This window comes from Cimex lectularius, unplaced genomic scaffold (genome assembly GCF_000648675.2).
Source record: "Cimex lectularius strain Harlan isolate CLEC.00 unplaced genomic scaffold, Clec_2.1 scaffold258, whole genome shotgun sequence".
Taxonomy (NCBI): Eukaryota; Metazoa; Arthropoda; class Insecta; order Hemiptera; family Cimicidae; genus Cimex; species Cimex lectularius.
In genome coordinates this window covers 220078-244110 of record NW_019392828.1, presented here as the reverse complement: position 1 = coordinate 244110, position 24033 = coordinate 220078, and the positions used below count along the sequence as shown (strand labels likewise).

The 24033-nt window shown below is 34.0% G+C and overlaps 1 protein-coding gene across 1 annotated transcript in view; it reads right to left on the bottom strand.

The window, feature by feature from the left end:
• The window catches only part of LOC106670319 (nucleolysin TIA-1), a 387290-nt gene that overhangs the window by 285350 nt on the left and 77907 nt on the right, over window positions 1–24033 (bottom strand). The gene's annotated exons all lie outside the window — the stretch shown is intronic.

The following is a 24033-nucleotide window of genomic DNA, read 5'->3' as shown; positions in this document are numbered from 1 at the left end:
TTTATTTTCTACATCACTGGCTATTCAGTCACTAGAACGTAAAAAAGAAAAAAAAATGGACGAGACGATCAAACGTATATCAAAACAACAAATATACTTTTATTAATCATGGGCAATCTAGTGTACCTTGGGCTTCAAAAATGAATAAAAAGTATTTCCAAAATTAAATTAATTGTGTTGTACAATTGAAATGTTACCATTATGTAAAACAAATTATATTGCAAAAAAGGTTAGAGCAAAATTCAAAACAACACATATAACAAACACTTGGCATTACAATAGCAAAGGAAATTTCAAATCTAAAAAGAAAGATCACTAATGTATAAATTACATATTTCATCAATAAATAATTTATATCAATAGCTAATAAGGTGAAAACTCCAAAAAGGTCTGATGAAGAAGGCTAGCACGTAAATGCATATGCAGTTTGGACGTTTTCGGTCAATTTTTGTCTTCTCTCTACTTCAGCCTACCGGAACGGTCTGGGCTTCTCAATATCCGCAGTGGCGAGCAAGTGTAATACTTAGAATAAACGCAAAAAAAAAATATCTGTCACTCAAAGTAAGAACAATTAAAACCATGGTATTTTGGGGTTTACATCAAATCAAATGCATATTATGTTATTATTCATTAGTTATTTCATAATTATTACATTTACTAGCAATTTTTGTGCACGAAAAAATCTAATCCACATAATGTTTCTTCAGTATCCTTCTCTAATAAAGCGTGTAAATAGAAAAAACAAAAACTTTTGTAACTAATTAGAATATATAAATATACTCATATATTAATTAGTGTGTATATAAATAATAATCGGCATATTTCATTATTTAAATATTTAAATGTTACGCAAACGTTCCCCTCTGTTAATCAGTCAATTAAAACTTTTTTTTGGCTTTATGCAGAAGCACTTCTGCCATGCCAACAGTACGTTACATTTAATAGCGATAGTTTATATAGTTATAATTGTTTATTAAAGTTATTATTAAGGAAACTGTTTCATAGTGTACATGTTTATTTTTTTCTGTATTGTTTTATTTCTTTATTTATTTTGTAGGCTATTATTGACACTCTGTAAATATCAATGTTATTCTTTTTTTATGATTTCTACTATTTTGTCCAGTAGGGGAACATTGTAAACTTAACTGAGTAGAGCACTCAACTTTGGTGGCAATTTGATCTCGTTACATATCAATAATTGTGATAAAAACTCTCTATGTCAATGTTAGTCCGAATAGTGTGGTCGGCATTGGCAGTGTTACACTAACATTTATCAGAGCTAAGTAGTTTTATCTCGTGCAGGTGAGCAGGCGGCCTATAATGATAAAAACGAAGTCTGAACTTTTCTGAAAACTTCTAGGACGATTGACTTTTCGGAATCACAAGATTCGAGGAATAGTATTGCGGCGTGTATAAATGTACTTTATTAGCGTGAATGGAGGGGGCTTTTTTCCTAATAACCCGGAAAATATCGAGTACTCGGAGCAGTGTGAATATGGTCTGGTTTTTATGAGTAATTTATTACAGTGAATAGAAGGGCATCATTCCCTACAACCCCGTAAATACATCGAGTGTTCTGAGGCAATATGAATGCTATCGAGAATACGGTGTAAATAGAGAAACGTTAGAGACAGTTACCGTCTATAGCCTAAGTAAAAGTCGTCGAAAGTGGATTAGGATTTATTAATCCTCATTCTCGAAAAAAGGCTATGACAAATGTATTTTAACGGTCCTAAAACTATCCCACAATATTTTTATTGTTTTGCTATGGGCTATATAATTAACTGAAAATTTGAATAAAGTAGTGTTGGTAGAGAAGTTGAACGTATATTTAAATTGTTTTTGATAATTGATTTTTGATAATAAAATGTTAAGAGTCAACGCCCTAGCATTGCTGTAAGATTAAATAAACAATACATTTTAATCCATGTACGCATTTACTAGACACAATAGACCGCATTAACTATCATTAACAACTGCTCGGGATCGTGATCAAATTCACGATAGCGCAAGGTGTACGTATTGAGCCGAAGGTCGAGGGTTCGAATCCCGCTCGTGACACTAGTTTTTTTATCTCAACCAAGACCTTAGACCTTAGATAAAAAGTCTAATTAACGTAAGTTTGTGTTTTTTTATAAAATAAACTTTCTCTTGATTACATGTTCTGCTTTATTTTTAAATTAAATTGATTAGACCTCTTGGGAATCAATATAAATAAAATAAGACAGAAAATTTTAAAAAAGAAACGGAAGTTTTTTTTATATTAAAAAAACACAAATTATTCATGTAAAAATCACAATAGGTTTTTAAAAAATCCGTGTTACATAATAAAAATTATACGGAAATCGTAAGAAGCGTCTGGTGTGATGTAGGTTTCAGAAAAACATTTTCTTTATCGTGCCAACTTTTCGAACTTTATTGAGATCATCTTTATGGCCTGGGATTTACAAACATTGTTTAAATTTAACAAATAAATGTAGGATGTGGAAAAAAATTGAGTTTATACAATGTAAAAAATATTTTTTATATTCAATCACAGTATTTCTTCTCACTCAAAGTGTTTGTTTTCTGCGTAATTGAGCCATTCGTACGTGTCGTGTTGAGAGTGCCAGTGAGATATTGCTGTTTTATGTTTACATACGTTGGATTTTGAAGGGGTGGGGAAGGAGGTCGGTATAGAAAGACATTTTTGTATAAGGAGTCGGCTTCTTTGAGGTGAAAAGAGCCGACGAAGGAAAAAAACGTTGGTAATGGTTCGGCCAGATTTTCCTTTCACGATTATATTTTTTGCATTGTATAAATTCACTTTTTTCCACATCTGACATGTATTTGTCAAATTTAAACAATCTTTGTAAATCCCAGGCCCTGAAGATGATCTCAATAAAGATCGAAACGTTGGCACGATAAATAAAATGTTTTTCTGAAACTTAAATCTCACCAGCCCTCATCTCACGATTTCCGAATAATCATCGACTAACGGTCACTAATCACCACACATAAAAATTATAATTAAAAAAATCTATTTCCATATTATACATCATAAATTACCTATGAGCAAAGCATGTCAAATATTACAAGTGCCCTGAGCGTTATACAAAACAAAAAACAATAAAAACACGTTTTTTTAATGTCCATTAGTTATGTTCAATTACGAAAAATCGAGACTACAAAATGCTGCTGTTATAACCGGCACACTCAAAATGAGAATGTGTAATTAAATAGAACGTACTTTTATTAATTTGGATTCCTATTGAATATTTTGTAATCAATTAACTGGCACGAAATAATTACTCGATATTTCCTGTTTGAAATAATTATCACCGGCGAAATTATCTTATTGTTCTTATCAACAACTGTTATGCATGCCCAATTAATTATTCCGCAGATTTATTTTTAGTTGGGATAGTGGAATATTTAAAATTAGGCTTTTTAACCTAACCGTTATTTCGACTTTCAACCCGAAGGGTTGCCATTCCCCGATGTGCTGACCTCTATACATCAGGGAGTTCACCCTGTCCCTCATGCCCAGGAGATCGTCGGTTCCCGATCGACGGGGTTAGGCTGCGATCAATGGGGGGGGGGGGGGGCAATCGACAGCTAGGTCATTTCAGCCCCAAACGCATGCAGCCTACAATGTAGCCTAATACTTACTACTTGGATTGGATAGATCAGTCGTACAAGCAAATACATTCATACATTGCACTGATTCTGTTTAGTCGGAGGAGTACTGGATATCCATCGCCCTATACACAGGATTAATAATCTAATATAAATTAGGGTCGATGAGGTACTTTTGGAAATATTCCGTCATCGGCCCGAAGCACACACATTGCTGGAGGTTTGTTTCATCACCTCTCACCACTCACACTAATAAATACATACACTCAAAACATTTAGAATAAACCTATATACAGTAAAATACCCTCACGTCTTCCAAAAAACGGAACAGGGGACGCAGATACCGACTGCCGTGCTCGACAACCATTCTTAACTCTGGCGGCATGCCCACACGCTCTCTGTACACGCTTCTTCTATGTGGGACACATTGAGCAACCTTTCTCTGCATAAGGGGCACCTGCGCGGGCTTTAGCCCAAAAGCAGGTGCCCGTGTGTCAACCGCTTAACCGTTATGAACGGTGGAAACGTCGATTTTTCGCCCTATTTTCTACAGTTACAGTTGGACAGTTGAATTTTATGAAATGTCGGCCAAACTATACAGATAAATAAATTATTACAATTGTAGATTACGTGTTAGTAATTATAGTAAACATTCTAGCTTAATTCTTGGGCTTCTGTGCCTGTTAATTATGTTTTTATTTCTACATTATATTAAATTTATTCTTGTGTATTTTTTAAACGTCGGCTAATCCACACGCAAGCCACTTGTGCATTCCAATATTTTATAACACAGTTTTAAGACGCATAAAGTTGAATTTTCAATGTAATACTGGGACATTTTTTAAAATTAGATAACGTAAATCAATATTACTAGTTTAGAAAAAACTGAGTTATTAATAATCCATTCTATTTCTTGTCGGTTTGATCAAATAACTTTTTTCAATTAATTAATTTTTACGTAAGTTATTGGTTGAAATGACACGTGACAATAGTCGTGACACTAACTTCTTCATTTCAACTAATAACTTACATAAAGATTAGTTATTAATAATGATTCTGTCTGGTGTGTCTCAAGGGAGCATCCAAGGCCTGATGTTCTTCAGCAAATATTTCATTCATCACCATTTCCTGACAGTTCAACAAATCCAGGAAACCCCTGTCCTAGCGGTTCTTTCAATCCAAAATCAGTTTCTTACCTTAAAATACTGGTAAATGGATAATAAAAACAATTTCCAAACCTTAAACCAACATACTCCCACCCGTGTTCGCCTTAATCAAATCGTGCGGAAGATCGGGTCAAACTTCAATCTATATATCTATATCAATCTATATTCAATCTATATCAATATATATTGTATAAATAAAAGGTTGACATGAAATATGGATTGGCAGAATAGCAGAATTGAACTGCAAGTACAAGACACCTAAAAAACTGCTAGACATACGTTATAATGCATTGAGCATCAACAATTGTCATATCAATCTGATTGGTTGAAGCGCCGAACACGTCGGGAATTGAGAGAACCGCGGCAGTCTCTCTTAGATGTTTCCTGAGGTCGGAAGATTCTTAAATTGAAGAAAATTTGCGGAATTGAGCCTTCACTGAATTCATCGTCTTCTCAGACTACAGTTTGTCGACTTCGCATCATATCTTTTTTTCAACGCCAGTGAGCCTTTGTTTTAATTTTTTGTATTTTTTTATTAATGAATGCGTTTGGTGATTTATTTCTTATTTAAAAATAATGTGCTGAAGCACGGCAGAGCCGCTATTCTTTTGTTGTTGTTCTTTTTTTTATCTTTTAATTAAAATCCGTTTTTTAGACAATTGTAATCGAATCATTTATTTTATTAAATTCCTTTGCCACTATTCTTCGGACGGGGAAAGATCCACAAAATTTGAGTCTAAATTTATTGGATTTCCCAGTAATACGACATAGTTCGTCATAACGTTAAAGTATTACTAGTCCCAACATAAAAATACTTTATACAATCTTGTAGCTTCTACATGGATTATAATATAGATGAAGTTTAAATGATTTTTGTAATGTTAAATCAACCACGATTAAACTGTTTCTTTTCCACCCGATATTTTCCTTAAGAAATTTTACAAAGGCTCGCTTAATCTCGCAGGATTGAGATTTGTAAATCAGGTAAACAGCTAAAACAAGTTAACAGAGAAAAAAAATAATGGATGAGAAATGTTCACCCAATATAATGACAATTGGGCGTTTCAGTTATAAAATTTATATTTATTTAGAAATCGTGAGATGCGGTCTGGATTACGATTTCTAAATAAATATCGATTAACGGTCACTAATCACCACACATATAAAATTTATTTAAAAAAAAAATTAATTTACGTAAACGCAAAAAAATTTGATACGGCTTTCAATTTCTTGCAAATGAACTTAGAGAAATTCATCTCCTTCAACACACCTTCCAATGCCTAATAACCCGCAGGAGAGCTAATATTATATTAATAGTCATGAACCCGTCGCAATGAAAGCAACCCATCGTTTAATCTTTGAGGTATTCCGAACTCGAGCTCTCATAGGTTAACTTTAGTTATTGTATTAGGCTTACTGATGTGGAAACAATTCAACGAATGTTTCCCACGGATTATCCATATTTAATCTCCATATTATCAAAAAGTTCAAAGGAATAAATTTAACAATAACAACATTTGTTCCATGGTAGGTAGGATAAGATAAATCCTTATTTCCCACTTTTGTTTATACTTAATTTATTTATTTTAGTTTTTTTTACTAATATAATCAACTCCATTCAAAAATGTACCATTACGTGTTTTTGCCTTTAATTTAATATGATAAATTAATAATGTTGATACGAATATAAGAAAAAATGCAGCAGCTGAAAAAAGTTTTAGCAAGTTATTATTCTTCAAGTCAGTGTGCTGGTTCACTTTGGCCGATGGTACTGAATATCTTGAGGGTTTAAGTTGCTCATACGCTAAAAGAATGTCGACCAGAATTGAATGTGCTTTATGCTGAATACCTTAAAAGGCAAAAAAATGATTTTACTCGCTGTACATTGAATGTATATCTTTGAAAAAAAACATTAATAATGATCTCTTTCAATTAATTAATCTTGTAAGGTATTGGTTGAGATAAAAAAGTCTGTGCCACGAGCGGGATTCGAACCCACGACCTTCGTCAAATAAGCTGCTGCTTTACCACTTGAGCTATCGTGACTGTGATCCACTCGGACACCAACTTCCCATCCCAACCCACCTTTTTGAATGTCCCCCACCCTTTTTGCCATTTTTCAAATGTCGTGTAATCTATTTCATTCTCGGCGACAAATGAAATGGCCACGGAGAGCTTTAGTGAAGATATACTTCATTGTGCTTATTAAATCCATTAGATTTCGTGGTCCGATTGACCAAATAGCCTATTTCAATGAATTAGTTTCTATGTAAAATATTGGTTGAGACAAAAAAGTCAGTGTCACGAGCGGGATTCGAACCCACGACCTTCGGGCAAATACGCCGCTGCTCTACCACTTGAGCTATGGCGACTTCGATACACTCGGACACCAAATCTCCATCTCAATCTACAACCGTTCAAATTTTCCATCCCTTTTGTCATTTTCAACCATCTCAACCAAGACTTTACGTAAAAAGAATAACTAGTTGAAAGAAGTAACTTGATCAGTTGACCACTAAAACGTAAACTGATTTGGAATTGAAATGGACACCAACTTCCCATCTCAACCCACTGTTTTGTATTTTCCCTCCTTTTTGCCATATTTCAAATGTCGTGTAATCTATTTCATTCTCGACGACAAAGTCGGATGAAGACACGATAGCTCAAGTGGTAGAGCAGCGGCGAATTTAGCCAAAGGTCGTGAGTTCAAATCCCGCTCGTGACACTGACTTTTTCATCTCAACCAATACCTTACATATAGATTAATTAATTGAAAGAGGTTGTTATGTCAATCGGACCACGAAATCTAACGGAATTAATGATAATATAGAACAACATATTGTAAAATGAACAGCCTGCTCTCTGTACGTTTAACTTGTCTTGAAAGCCGAAGTTGTGAGCTTACAAATATTTTTAATCATTACAAAAATAAACAAAAAATTGATAAATACTAATTAGTGGTAACATATACATTCAATTTATTTGACTGTTGTCATTTTATGTAATTTTTTTAGATATTATTTTAATAATATATTCATTATAAAAATTTCTCTTCTTTAATTATATATGTTCAAAAATAATTAAATTTATCAAATAGGAAAAGGAATTTATATAAATTTTATGACATTTTAATAGTATGACAGGGGATCAGCCAAAACAGAATTGTTCTTCAGTGTCTTTTATGGTTTATGTTTTGCTCAGTGTTTTTATTTTGCAATGCAGGTCGGCTGGATTCGAACCCGGGACCTTTATCTTACAGTGATGAGCGCCGTGTCAACGCCTAAACCGTTATAATCCACTAATCCAACGACGCCCCCATGGATTTTAATTGAAAATAGTTTTGGACGTTAAGCCCCCTGTATAACAGGCATTACTTTTCTTATTTTACTTTATACCTTATATCTTTAAGAACAAAAATTGAGCAATCATGATTTCGCATGAGTTTTTATAAAAGACGTGGCTGCCTATTTTATAGTAAAACTACGTTTGGTCCTGTACGTTTCACGTAGAATGTGCTAGTAATATTGGAATGTCAATCAGTTTGTGATTTAGAAAAAAACTTCGTGTTCATAATGGAAAAATATATTTAAAAAAATATACAATACAAAATACATATTAAAATACAAAATATATATATTTTTTAGTTTCAATTGAATTACAATATTTTTAAACTATAGTTATGATATTGTATAATGATTAATCTACAGTTTTCGGGGGAAAAATCTGAATGCTTTGCACGTGCAAGTTATTAATGTATAAATAAATAAATTATAACGGGACTCTGGTTTTGAAAAAGATGTTAAAAAATGACCAAGACAAGTTTTATTTCTGCTTTTTTGGGGCTTTACTGCTATTTAAAAAATTGAGCAAAAATGGCCGAGCCGTGAATATAGTTCGCCTTTTTCTTTTATTTCAGCGGGCAAACGGAAAACCGACTGTGAAAGGTGTAAAAAATGCAACGCCGCACCAAGTTGAGGATTAGCAGGTGAAAAATATATGAGATTGTTGATGTCCCCGGGAGGACAATATCTGGCTTTGTAACCAGCAATGGGCCGAATCTAAATTTACAATGCAAGCTCGGATTTCTCAACCCAATTACCATATCTACAACGCTGTGATAAAAAATGCAAGTCTATCTCTTCGCAGGCTTCTTCTCCGCATAAAATCACTGAGCTACGCTAAACATCGGAATAATCCCATAATACGGAGTGATAATCGTCGCACTTTACTTTATTCCAATTGAGAACTGAACTGTCGTCAATTGAAGGGACAGGAATGCGTTGGTATCTCATGAATCCATAATGCAAAAGACAAAGAAAACTACATTGTAAAAAACCCACTTAAATTAAATCGATTGTTTGCATAATAAATAACAAATAGACAGTGAATCTGAACATATTAATTTGCATTAAATAGGTCACTACAACGGTAATGATCAACCTGTGTCAATCGCATTTGTTGTTAATTGACAAACTAATCATGACACTGTACAATCGTGTCTTATGTATAATCAATTAATGATCAAAGAAATGTCTACTTAATTCTATTTAAAACAACACCGATGTAATTGGGTTTATCTAATCATTTTAAAGTTTTTCCTAAAAAGACTAAGAAAATTGTTGTTATAAACATGTCTTGAAGTTGTAATCTGTAATTGATAACCATATTTATTTACAAAGTCAACGTCATTCCTACTTTTCTATACGTATACGTGTTTTCCTAGTATCGTAATATACTGAGTGAGTGAGCGAAGAAGAAAGAGAGAAATGTAAAGAGAGCGTGAGGGAGGAGGGAAGGAGAGGAAGATTTAAAACGAAAGGGAGAGAGAAAGAAAGAGAGAATTTTGTTGAAATACGAATATGAACGAATTATAAATATGTGGATTAGACAGATGAACAGACAGATCGAGATGGATAAGGCACAATAAAAAATACTTTGTTAGTTACAAAAATATCGCTTTCACTAGTGGATAGTGGATCTTATTTAAATCCAAAGTATATACGACATGGTTTCCAATCGTCTGCCGATTGAGATGGATATAGAGAAATAGGTATTTTGATAAATAGATTGATAGGGAGGAATATGAGAGAGAGGGGGAGAGAGAAAGAAAGAGAGAGAGAAAGAAAGAGAGAGAGAGAAAGAAAGAGACAGAGTGAGTGAGTGATAGAGTGATTGAGTGAGAGTGTGTGTGAGAGAGAGAAGGGGTGGGAGAGGGAGAGAGAAAGAAAGAGAGAGTGAGTGAGTGATAGAGTGATTGAGTGAGAGTGTGTGAGAGAGAGAGGGAGAGAGAGAGAGGGAGAGAGAAAGAAAGACAGAGAGAGTGAGTGATAGAGTGATTGAGTGAGAGTGTGTGTGAGAGAGAGGGGGTGAGAGAGGGAGAGGAAGAGGGAGAGAGAGAGAGGGAGAGAGAAAGAAAGACAGAGAGAGTGAGAGATAGAGTGATTGAGTTAGAGAGTGAGTATGTGTGAAAGAGAGGGAGAGGGAGAGAGAGAGAGATTGTTGATAGAATTATGAACCAATAGGTAGATATATAGATAGAGATGGACAGATAGATGACATAATAGAAAGATAGATATATAGAGATAGATAGATAAGATAGACGGACAGAGAGAGAGAGAGAGAGAGAGAGAGAGAGAGAGAGAAGAGGGAGATAGATATAGATAGATAGATCGTTAAATAGGTAGGTAGATGGATAGATAGATAGAGAGAGAGAAAGAAAGAGACAGAGTAAGAGGTAAGAGAGAGGGAAAAAGAGATTCAAAAAGTACTTTCTCAAGAAAGAAGAAGGAATTACATAAATAAGTAGTGCAAATGACAGTGCTAACGTACGTAAAAGTTTTGTAAATCATTCATTTTTTTTAAAGAATAAGTTCTTTTTGACATGATTGAATTTGAAATTTTTCATTTTATTTTTATTTGTTGCTATTATTGCACCATTTTCTACGACAAAAAAACGCCAATTTGACAATATATTAGGTTCAATCCCTTATCCAAAATTGTTATATTTCGCCTTCCAGCAACGCGCAAAATTGAAAAGGTAAAAACAAATTTTAATTTATATTTTGACCTGCTCACTGAATACGCAATTTAATAAAAGGTGGGACTTCAACATCATACAGTTAAAAGAAAAGGGCAATTTTCTTTCATTTCACCTGCACTCAATTTATATATTCATCTTAATTTGTTTTTTAATGGATTGAATTTTAGTTGCTTTTATTTTTTTATTGTGTTCACAGAAAATCAAACTAGATCTACGCTATCTCGGTACAGTGGGCTGTAAATTTTCTTAATTAATCGAACATTGTGATCATCAGGTTGTTGTTGGCGGGTTTTTGAAATATATCGAAATTAAAGTGTGAAAAAGAAACTATTTTCTATGTTTAAACAAATTGATTGGTTATGAAATACCTTCAAATTTGGAGCCTACGTATAAAATAAATAGTGCTGTTGCTTGTGACAATAGCCCTTCTCCTCTGGCTTAAACATCCCAACAGGTTCCTAGGGGGCCAATCTGTTTCATTCAATTTCCCCTGGGCATATAATTTCCTACGAATACGCCTTCGAAAAAAAAAAGAAAAAATACTATTGTCAAACATTTTGACGGGGAACAAGAGAAACCCGCAAGGTTTGTTTTCGACAATTCATCATGTATGCTCATATTTGATGGGATTGAAAACGAAAGGGGCGTACCCGCTTTCAGAGTAAATTGACATAACCAATTTGATTTTCTCATAACATCCCCTATATTTAAACAATGAGAGCCCTCATGGAGGAATATATTTATTCGTTTATTTAACGTTTACGAATAAATGAATGTGTTACGAAATGACTGTGCTATTGCCAGGTGTCTTTCATTAAAACGGTCTCATTCACTCTTAATTGAGCAGTTGATGAACTTTTTTAATTAAAATCTATAAAATATCTCGAGAAATAAATAACGGAAAACCGGAACCCTGCGGTGAATATATTTTTTTTACCATAATTACATGCTCTATTAATTTAAAACAAATCATAATTTTAAAAAAATTAAAAATTATTTGGCGAAGAGACAGCTGGATTTCTTCTGGAAAGAGCATCCTACCCTCAACACACTTCCTATCCTCAAGCCCTACCTGGCCGGCACGTATTTTCGATGGGTCGGATACCCTCATTTCCATCTGGACAAGGCTGATGAAGGACTCCCTGAGGGTAGAGCTCTTGGTCCGTTACTGTTTTACTTTTTTTCTTTATGGGATGGTTACAGATTCCACTAAAATCGAAACCGTGGCCGGAGCCTATCCGGAGGTTTCGACGCTAACGGAGCCCCATCACCCACGGAGATAGAGTTGTCTCTATTCAGGGAGTGTGTGGGAAGCTTGGCCGATGCATTTCGACCACTTTTTGGGTATCCTTTGACGCGCGTCACTGTTTAATTGCACAACGTTAACCCACGCCCTCGGAAGGGGCAAGCGGGAGAAGTCGACATGTCTGCAGCATGCATAGGATGATGTTAGCTTCTACATCGAACCTCACGGAACCAGCACATTTTCCGTGCGCGGAGGTGAGTCGCTCCCAACTTGAGAATCTAAAACGTGTGATAAGGTCTAATCGGCCAGGTGCGCACGCTTAAGAACCTCAATGTTAATATAAGACATTGCAACCCCAGTGGGACGTAGGTCTGTTACTGTGCATAGTGTATATTACCAATAACCTTTCACGTCTAACACCATTATCCTCACGTACGCCGATGACACTGCCGTTCTATTCACCAACTCCGATTCTGTAGTAGTCTTTCCAAAAATCTCAAACCATAACCTTCACCCTCCGTCGTGTCACTTTACCTCCAATCTGTTATAAACTCACCCCATTTCTACCCAAACCGTCATCTGCTATTTTGCGCTATATCTGAACTCTGAGAAAACTCATTTACAATTCAACACTGAACCCAATATGGACATACGGCATAGTCCTTTTGGGTTCAACCAAACATGCAATCTCAAAAAAAAACCCAGGCTCTCCAATCTGTAGATACACCATGAAGACCCGTTCTGTTTCCAATCATATACCGTCAATAACAACCTAAATGTTCCCTTAGTAAAATAAGTTGCAAGATGCAACTGCAAAACCAGCCACCCTAACCCCCAATGTCACTCTAATACATTAAATGTAAGAACTATTCTCCCAATCACTTCCCGGTAGCCTGCTCTCATAGTATTCGAGGGATTAAGATGAATTATAGATTTAGGAGTGCTTCACCGCTAAATATGTTGTTATATTATATATATAATTTTTTATGTTTTATATTTATGTAACTAACTGCGCCTCACGCAGATTATTTCTACATATAAATCATTTCTTACCCAAAAATACACTTACGTACGTGAAATATGCTACAAGATATTAGCTATTATTGTGCATTATTGTTATTGCCGAAAGAACTCATCAACATATATTTCTTTCTGTGTTTTTCCAATGAGAACGTTATTTTGTTTTAAGACAAAATTAACGAATAATCTGTTGACATAAAGTCTCATTTTTTGTAATATTTCGCCAAAGTGTACACTTTAACCAATGCGTATTTAATTGAAATATTTTGTTGTTGTTAATAATTTCATTTGTTTAATCCTTCACGTATAATCGGCCGATCTGCATAAGCTTAAAACAGAGTTGAAGCTTTTCATGCACTCGCCCACCCCACAACATTGATTTTATTCCGGCGCCCAAACTCACATCTGTCTCATAGAATAAACACGAACACATACACAAACGTGCACGCGCCATGTGGTAAATTACGTCGGAATCAGGACTGTAATTCATTATAATTTAAAAAATCAACTTTCCTAAAACCAATATAGATACCATTTTATTAGAATAATAATTTTATTTGCGATAAACTATCCTTTGTTTTTGATCTTTTTATCAGCCATATAATTGAAATTACCCTTCAATATTATAAATTTAAATTAAAAACTTGAAGATTTTCTTTTGGTGTTCTATAAATGACCGCATCTCACGATCTCCGAATAATCATTACAAATATTATTGTGACTTTTAGGAGATGATTTTATATATTCTCTAGAAAACGGTATAGTAATTCTACCAATAGCATTTATAAAATTGTGATGTAGCAGAAATTTTAAAAAAATTGTCTTTTATATTGAATCATAATAATCACAACTTAATATGGGTAAGATGATTTCTAAAGGGATGCAACAACGTAATTACCACACATTCGCATTGTAACGATGATTGTTATTCCGTCCGTTATAAAGCGAGGCCGATGGCACCCATGGGGTTACGTCCCACTTTCAAACACCATCCTATTTCAGAGTTGCCGTAGAAATTTTTCAACAAATAGCTTGAATTATGGAAACTCTGGCGGGTCCAGACAGCATTAATCGTGGGACAATGTGCACGTTTTTTTATTTGTTTATTATTTCCTCCTCCTATAAATAAAAAAAGAGAATTATATTTATCGATCGATGATAATAATTAAAAGTGTCTGGCTCTTATCGAAACGGCCTGGTGAGTATGCAAAATATTATGTTAATCCAGAATGTACGAGGGACCAGCAGTGGTCGGTGGGGTGGCTCAAAACACGCAAAGCTCACACGTACTCCGAAGGGTTTTAGCAAAATAGCCTTTTTTCCTTAATTTTACTAACAGTTTTTTCCCCCAAAAAGAAACCTTAAAGTGTTCTCTATCCAGCTCTGTTAGAACAAAGTAAATTTTATTACTTACTGATTATGCAGAGAGCACATTTAATTAATATGTTACTTGATCTGATTAAACAGTTCTTTTATTAATAAGTACCTTTCATTAAAAAAAATATTTCAATTAAAGTTATACATAGAAATTTCGATAATGTTGACAAATTTATTTTATAAACGCTTTTATTTATTTAATTTATTATAATTTATTTCATAACTTAAAACTCATTTGAAAATAAATTAATATAATTACCATAAATAATAAATAACTTAATGATTTACAAAGTATTCTTTTTTTAAATAACTTGTTATCTGTTTTGACTTGTTTCTTATGCTTGAATAGACATTTTTTCAGATATATTTTATGCTATGTGTTAATTTTCCTTGGGCAAATCGAACTCTCTTGGTCCCTGGCGAACTCAGTATTTATTAATTCACAGGTCAAATATTACCTGGAAACCGCTGGTTAGAGCTTTATTAAAAATATATACATGAACGCTGTACCCAACTTCGGTTTGACTGTTTGTTTGCCTTTATCGAAACGTTTAGTTCTCATTTATTTAAAACAAAATTCGTGTATTTAATCGATGAGATTAAATTATACTTAACTATTTTTCCTCGTCCCATTATGAATCATTTTCATTGTATCATTTGTTAGGCCAAACTTATGGATTTTTACAACTTTGAGCTACGTAAAAGAAAGACAGGAACTTACTGATTTATTCATTAAGTAATAAAGTAATACAAAACTGTTTTCCGGTTTAAATTTAAAATTTTAAACTTTCGAAGTTTCTATAAATGAGGGTTTTAATTTGGCTGAAATTAATCAACGGCAAAATTATTCATTGAACATATTCACAAAAAGGAAGGTTAGAGCTGAAAACAACAAATCCGGGACCGGCGAAAGTGCACAAAAGGAATGCTTTGTTTTGCGCAACATACACGAAAAAAAATTTGGTAACGCAAAAATGTAAATTTACGGCACATAGAATATCTAAATTTCTCCCGGCGCAGGATGAATCGCTGCGTTGATTACAATGGGATCAATCATTGGAAAGCGCTTTATCAGTGTCGCTCATAAAAAAAGAGGAAAAAGGGGTGATGATTTCAAAATTGCCTAAACAACGCAATAAATCTCGCTCTTTATGGCTTAATAAATATTCATTTATTTCTATCACACTGACAAATTTTATTTGTGATCAGTAATTCATAAATAAAAACGTTGATCGTGTTTAAATTTGATTGTTTAAATAAGAAATCACAAACGAACAACAGTTTTAATGATCCGAGCTTAAAATGTCAAATCGAGATGGTTTATGTACACAATTGTCGTAAATGCGGAATAACCTTTCCCTGTTATGCCGAGGATTATTTTCCATAAAACCTTTTAATTTGCCTTTGTCTATCAAACAAGATGACCATTACATTAATAGTAACAATAAAATAATAATATTTGTTACGAAAGCGTAACTACTTTATGCTATCACCAATTTTTATTAACAGCGATGTATAAAACGTCGTTTAATCAAAAATTAATTAATTAAAATAAAAACAAAATTCCAAGTTCATACTTCGCTCGCAATAATGTAAATTATAATAATTATTCAAATTCACCGCGTCATTAACTGTACATAATAATTAAATTAATAATTAAAACAATAACAGGAATAAATATGGTTGAGTATAGTACCAGCCTTCATGATAAATAGTAAAGTAAAGAGATCAGGGATGAAGCCATGTAGGTGAAAGAACCAACTTATTTTTCTGCTGCAGAGCTTTCCGCTGTATTTGATGCCTTCCTCAAAGCTCTATTTAATTACAGTCAATGTTTCATTACAGATTACATATATAAATACATGATTACATTAATGTTCCTGATGGCAATAGTGACCATTTATTAAGTATATATAAAACAATTACCTATGTTAAAGAAATAATCAATTAAAAGAAAGAAAAAAGAAAATCAAATAAATTGTTAAATTTGGTTAGGGTTCTATTCCTAACCAAATTTAACAATTTATTTGATTTTTTTTTATCTTTCTTTTAATCGATTATTTCTTTAACATAGGTAATTGTTTTATATATACTTTCTAATTTGAATTTTACATTTGCATTCAAATATAAGAACAATCTTAGAAACAATGTATTTTCAAAATGGAAGTCCCCACTACCTACTGAACTATGTAGTAATGTTGTCTACAAATTGCCATGCAAGGTCTGTGAAAGGGTGTATTATGGAAAAACCAAATAGCTACTCAAGGACAGATGTAGCCAACATGAATATGATTGTAGGGACAAAGACAAACAGGAAACTGCTCTTTACCAGCATTGTCACAAACTCAAACATAAATTTGATTTTGAGAAAGTGGAGATTTATGTAATCTCGATGAGAGATAAGGAACGTAAATGAGGAGGAGATTAATTAAAGAAATTCTCTACATAAAAGCAGACAATGAAGCTTGCAATTTGAGAACAGATATCTCTAACTTGTGTATTATTTACAGTTCTATTCTTAAATAAAATAGTCATTGTTAGTTGTTTTGTTTTATTGTTTTTTATTTATGTATGTTTATTTATTTGTTTATCAGTAATTTATTTATTTATTGTTATTATTTATAAATGGTCATTGTTATATGTGAAATAGTTAGCGCAGATAAATTTCTGTAACCAAAGAAAATCATTTTAAGAGATTTTATAAGCCATTGACATCATTATTTTTTGAGGTAGATAACATGCTGTTATCTCTCCGTGATCTCTTTTCCTTNATTATATATATAAAGTGGGAAGTTTATGGGTCGACAAACAGCTGAGGTCATCGCCGCCCCTCTGCGTGTTTTCCTTCTTTTTCTCTTCTTTCGCGCATAGTTTGTTTTAAACTGCAGCCATTTGAGCGTCTCGATCTGGTTGCTGACTCTCTGATTTCAGATATATACGACGTTGATATCCTAGGATGCTAGTTTCTCGTTTGTACCTCAGGTTGTCAAATATAGAATAGAAACAAAAGATACAATACATATATATACATCACCACAAACATAAATGTCTGGTCACTTTCACTCCCCAAGAGTACTCAATATTCCTCGGGAACCCCTCCCTTTCACGCTAATAAATTACTTTTACTCTCCAGACGTCATACACTCACCCCAGAGCACTTGATATTCCTCGGGGCGGGGTTATAAGCAACCCGTTTTTACTTTACTTGCGGGAATAAATTTTATACAATTGCCCTTCCAAATTAAGGATTTTAAAAGGATAAATTAAAGCTTTGGGTGGCAATAGGATAGTTTAGTTTATGAGTGAATGTTCGGATTCAGAGCCTTACAGCCCATAGAAGGGATATAGCTAATCTAAGATAGAAGATTCATTAAATTCACTAATTTCGTGGCTTGACCAATTAATATATTACAATTAATTACGGTTTTCAGTTGAGATAAAACAGTCAATGGTACGAGCGGGATTCGAACCCACGATCTTCGGCTAGATACGCTGCTGCTCTACCGCTTGAGCTACGTGACCTCGATCCACTCGGACACTAACTTCCCATCTCAACAGCACCTTTTGAATTTTCCTTCCTTTTTGCCATTTTTCAAATGTCGTGTAATCGGATTAGATTCTCGGCGACAAGTGAAATGGCCACGGAGAGCGTTAGTGAAGTATACTTCATTACGCGACATTTGAAATATGGCAAAAAGGAGGGAAAATTCAAAAGGTGCGTTTGAGATGGGAAGTTAGTGTCCGAATGGATCGAGGTCACGATAGCCCAAGTGGTAGAGCAGCGGTGTATCTAGACGAAGATTGTTGGTTCGAATCCCGCTCGTGCCATTGACTTTTTTTATCTCAACTGAAAACCTTAATTAATTCTAAGATAGAAGGATTAAATGTTGGGGCGTGAAATGACCTTAGCCGTTAAAACTCCCTTCAAAATTAATTACAATAATTGATAATAATTTCTAAATTGTACTTATAATTAACATAATCAAATACATGTATTACTTTAAGGAACATTTAAATTCCACTGTGTACTGGGTCGAGAAAAAAAAATTCAATGTCTTTTTTTTATGTGTTTGATGGCTCTATATGCATGATTTAACTACTTATCTATCACCACGCTATCTGTCTAGTTAAATATCATATTTACGTGTGGTGTTTAGTGACCGTTAGTTAATGATTATTTGGAGATCGTGAGATGCGGTCTGGTGTGACGTAAGTTTCGGAAAAACATTTTCTTTATCGTGTCAACGTTTCGATCTTTATTGAGATCATCTTCAGGGCTCAAAGTGTTTGTTTTCCGTGTAGATGCGTCATTCTGCTTTGAGCCCTGAGATGATCTCAATAAAGATCAAAACGTTGGCACGATAAAGAAAATGTTTTTTTAAAACCTAAAGTATGAGACCAAGAATACTCCCTTGTGGACCCCAGCCAGAATTCTAGTGAAACTAAATACTCGATATTGTTTATACCTACATATATTCATTTACCAATTTATCTAGCTATATTCACAAAGTTTCGCTTTCTATACAGCTATAGTGGATAAGTCAATCAATCAAGACGCACCCACACACACACACACACACACACACACACACACACACACACACACACACACACACACACACACACAAATTTTCGTCATTGAAGTCAAAAACCAAATTAGTTGATTGTATCAACATTAAAAACAATTACTTCTGTAGGAATTAAACTATTCAATGTGACTGAACTATAACTGTTTTAATATAAAGTCAATTTCATTGGTTGGGTACAAGTATTATTGTTATAGTAAACTGTAAAATAAAACAATTGTAACGAGAATATACTTGGCGTTTTGTTGCATCAGAAATTATTTCGCCTGGGGTTTGGTTTGCGGAGGTTTTAAACATAAATGAAACAACCTGAAATTTCTATCACAGCAATGTCATTTGATATAATATTTGCCAAATTACAACAGCGTGTTAATTTTGCATATATATTATACAAACTTGTTCTGTTCATTTCAATATTTTTTACTTTTAGCATACATTTTCAACAGCTTTCTCCGTTCAAAAGCAGCATTTCTTCACCACTTTCTACTCTTTCCTTTCTTTTCTTTTTTTTCGCAGAGCTGAGTCGATCCTCTAATTTTTTGTGTGTTATCGCGGGCAAAGGCGGTCGCATGACGCCGACCCATTATAATGACTAAACATATTAATTACTTGGTCGATAGCTCGACAGCACTCACGGGCTCCCAAACCGGTTTTAACAAACCGACTTTTTATATTTTTCATATGAGGGGCGAAATATGTCGACTCGCATACAGATGATCGCTGTATTGTTTCAGTTTAATATTCAGTTTCTTATGCAGTTATACGTCCGCTGAAGGTTTATCCATTTATAAATGAATAATATTTTGTTAATAATTTTTTGTACGTTTCAAACCTCTTGTTGAGGTTTTGCTTTGCATTACTATGTACACAGACAGGAGGGCAGACCAATATGGCCGAACACAATCAAATTATTCGTCCATCATTTTGCATAACTCAACATAATATCCCACACAAAAGAATCAAATACAAACTTCAAAAGACCTAGTCATTAGAAAGAACGATCAATAATTCGATTTAAAAAATTGAATACAAAATATTAAAAGTAATATTTAATCGATTATGGAAAGATAGACTTCAATGGAAATTAAGTGAAGAGATTCTAAGAAAATAGGTATATATTTTATTTGTATGCGCTCTGCCACTAGTCCAGTTCATTCACACTCAAATCAATGAAGCAAAGGTTCAAATGTAAAGTAAATAAGTCCATTCAAAGCATTGGCACTGAAGTTACAGGGGCAGTTGATGGAAATTTGCTTGTGCTATAAAAAGTTATGTACGCTACATAATGAAATTATTCCTATCATACAGAAAAGCGTAACTTTGCAACTACCAATTAGTTATCATTTTCTTAAATTATTGTGTCATATTCAATAAATTCAATTATATGTGGCGTCATTCGGACCTCGAACTGTTAGAGAGGCAAATTCAGTCAGAATTGATAATATTTATGGTCGATAGGTTTATCCACCCCCTCTCTATTTAGCAACTACACAGGAGAACGGTACGTGATGTGACACGCGCTTGAGGGTGATTCGATACGATAGTGGATCTGTCTACGTTCAACGACACCCTCATCGCAGTTATAACTGTCCGTAACAGGTTCTTCGTTGACACTCTTTGGAGAGATACCAAGAACTGAACCGTCTCAGCAAAACCTTGGTTGTTGTCTGGACACATAGGTCTGGAGTGCAACGATGTTTCTACCTCCAGATTTATCTACCGCGATCCGGCCCTCTTACGCTAATTATTTATTAAAAAACACGATTAAAAGAAATGGAAGCGTCGGTGGGCCGGATCGGCAGAGAAGTTCTCACGTATCAAGACCACTGTCGATAGGTGGCCTCGGAGGATCACTCCAAGAAGAATGTGTATGTGTCCGGCGCCCGCCCTGTAGAGAATAGTTGCTCGATGTGTCCCACTTAATTAACTTAAATTAATCCACTTAAAGGGTGAAATTCTTTGGCTCCATGTAGAAAACGGGTAGGAATGCCACCCGATATGAGAAATGTTTGAGCACGGGGACGAGTTTTGGGTTCCCAGTATATGTTGAGTGTGAATATTTATTGTCGTGAATTGTATATAATCGCTACAGAAGGAAATAGACGAATATGAAGTTCTCCACTACGTAACTGAGTGAACGGCAAGTAAATAAGAAAAAATGTACTTAAGAGTGAGTGAGAAGGTGAATGGAAAAATGATTATGCTGAGGGCAGAAATGACCTGGCTGTTGATAGCCCCTGACGCCCAACCTCCGTAGCTGACCCAGGATTCCTACCATCCGAGGTGGGTGATTCTCAAAGAAGTGATAAACTCAACTCACGTGTGCGTATGTGTGTACACGCGCGTATTTGAGCTCGGATAAATCAGTATCTCATTAAATGTGTACTATGAACGTAAAATATATATTTCCAAGAGAAAGGGTATTTTTTACATTCACTAGTTTTCGTGCTATTAATTGGTCAAGCGGACCACGAAAACTAGTGAATTTAATAATTTAAATGAAGTATACCTTCACTAAAGTGCTCCGTGGCCATTTCATTTGTCGCCGAGAATCAAATAGTTTTACACGACATTTGAAAAATGGCAAAAAGGAGGGAAAATTCAAAAGGTGGGGTTTAGATGGGAAGTTAGTGTCCGTATGGATCGAAGTCACGATAGCTCAAGTGGTAGAGTAGCGGCGTATCTAACCGAAGGTCGTGGGTTCGAATCCCGCTCGTGACACTGACTTTTTTATCTCAACTAAAACCCTTAATTAATTGAAAGGCATTTTTTAATTTTACGAGAGGTAATAATATTTATTATTGCAAGGATTGGTAGACTATGATGATCGACACGACCTACATGTTCTTCACCTTCAAAAATTATATAAAATAAATGAATTTAGTTTTATTTTGGTTGGATGAGGTTCTTCACGAGTAAAATCCACATTTTCTTTGGATCTGTAGCAAAAAGTATAACAATTTGTTCGCATTTTAATATCAATCAACTTGTTTATTTATATAGAAAAGTGTTTCAAAAGCTTAAATTTTATATTTTATATGCTTATTGTAAATATAATGTTAAAAGTAGATTAGTTTGATCGGAGAATAAACTTAGTTTACCGGTATAGATTTGTTGAACAAGGGCTTGAGTTCTAGACGCTCGCCTCGGAATTAAATTATACATTTTAAACCTATGTTGTATTCATAGCTACTTCTCTAATTGACGTCGAGACGCTTGATTGTATCCATCTAATCAAACGGCAGATTGTCCGACATTCCATATTCATAGCCTGTCTCTTCCGACGCCGAAAACAGCTATAGCCCATTTGTACGCCGTGATGATTTTGTGTGTATCATATGGCCGTTCGATATTTCATTCTCTCGTGAGAGGGGATGATTTGCAACCATGTGCAACGGGATGGGAAAAAACTGCACATATTGCTTGAAATGTTGATTAGTACACGAGATACAGTCTGGCTGAACACGGTCATATTGTTTATAACGTGCATAGTCAATCTCTAACTCACAAAAAATAAATGATTTAGAATAGGCCGCTTTATTTACACATTTGTTGTACATTTTTGTTATTTTATATACCAACAGGGTGAGACGAAATAGGGTCGTATTTAGCAAGCTCTAAAGAGTAGTTTTCTTTTTTATTTGACATACTAAATCAGTATAAAATAATCAACAAATAAAATAAATAATATTATTATGTAAGGATAATATATTATATTTTGCCAATTTGTTGTGCAAGAAAAAATCTATGAAATCCTAAATAAAATATTAATACTATTCATTTCGCTATTTCATATGCAATAGTCATGTGCGTACCTCTAACTATATATTTATTATTCGGAAATTGTCAGATCTGGTTTTACGTAGGTTTAGAACAACATTTTCTTTATCGTGTCAAGGTTTCGAACTTTATTGAGATCATCTTCAGGGCCTGGGATTTATAAACATTATTTGTTTTCTGTGTTCTTCTAAACAGTAACTATATACGTGAACCGTCTGGGTATGGCGTATTTATTATTTACTAAATTAGAAAGAACCTATGTGAAGAATTATTTATGGAATATTTAATTCAAGGAAGATTGTAAAAGTTGTTGTAAATGATGTTCATTTTGAGTAAGGAAGTCATGGGGACCGCTTAGCAAGGTAAACGTTAAATTACGGATGCTTTATCAGCGGCATGCTTTCTCAAAAGTTTTTGAAAACTCGAATAACTGTTCAAAAAGCCGTACTTCAAAACCAAAATTGTGAATATAAGAAAGCGCATAGACTGTAAACAAACAGTTTTTCATGTAAAAAATTGATTCAAAATCTCAAAATATAACGTTTTTCGTTATAATTAATGAAGAATTGGTAGTTTGTAAAACTGACAATATAATACGGCATAAAAGAATTTTGCATTTTGCATTGCACTTTGCATGCGAATGTATTTTGCATTTTAAGATTGTTCCAGATGAATTTTTTAAATATTATAAATAAATAGAAGCGTTTATGTAGTAGGTTTTTGCCACCAATAGGCGTGTTAATTTCCCAAACTAATACAATAGCTCCAACCTTAACAATGTAAATCATCCCAACAAGAATTCTCAATATTACGACCAGAAAAAAGTATTCCTTCAAGGGTTTAAAAGACATATCTTCATATTAAGTTTTGTAATTGTCTTCCTAAAAGTAAAGTTGTACAACCGATTTCCTCCAAGCTTTAAACAAATATAAAGCGAAACGCAGTTCTGCTCTACTGTCATTAGGCTTATATTAATTCTATCTGTTCAACATTTTATTATTCATGTACACTCTAAGCCAGCCCTGTTGATAGTCAGTCTCTTTGAGACCTTTGGTGGTTAGGGAACTATCTGGGAATCCCTTTTAATAAATTTATACGTTAAAACTGCTGGATAATAGCTTTTTACAATTGCTATCCAACGAAGATTGGCCATTATAATTAAACTTTTATTTAATTTAAACCTTTTAATTTACTTTAGTG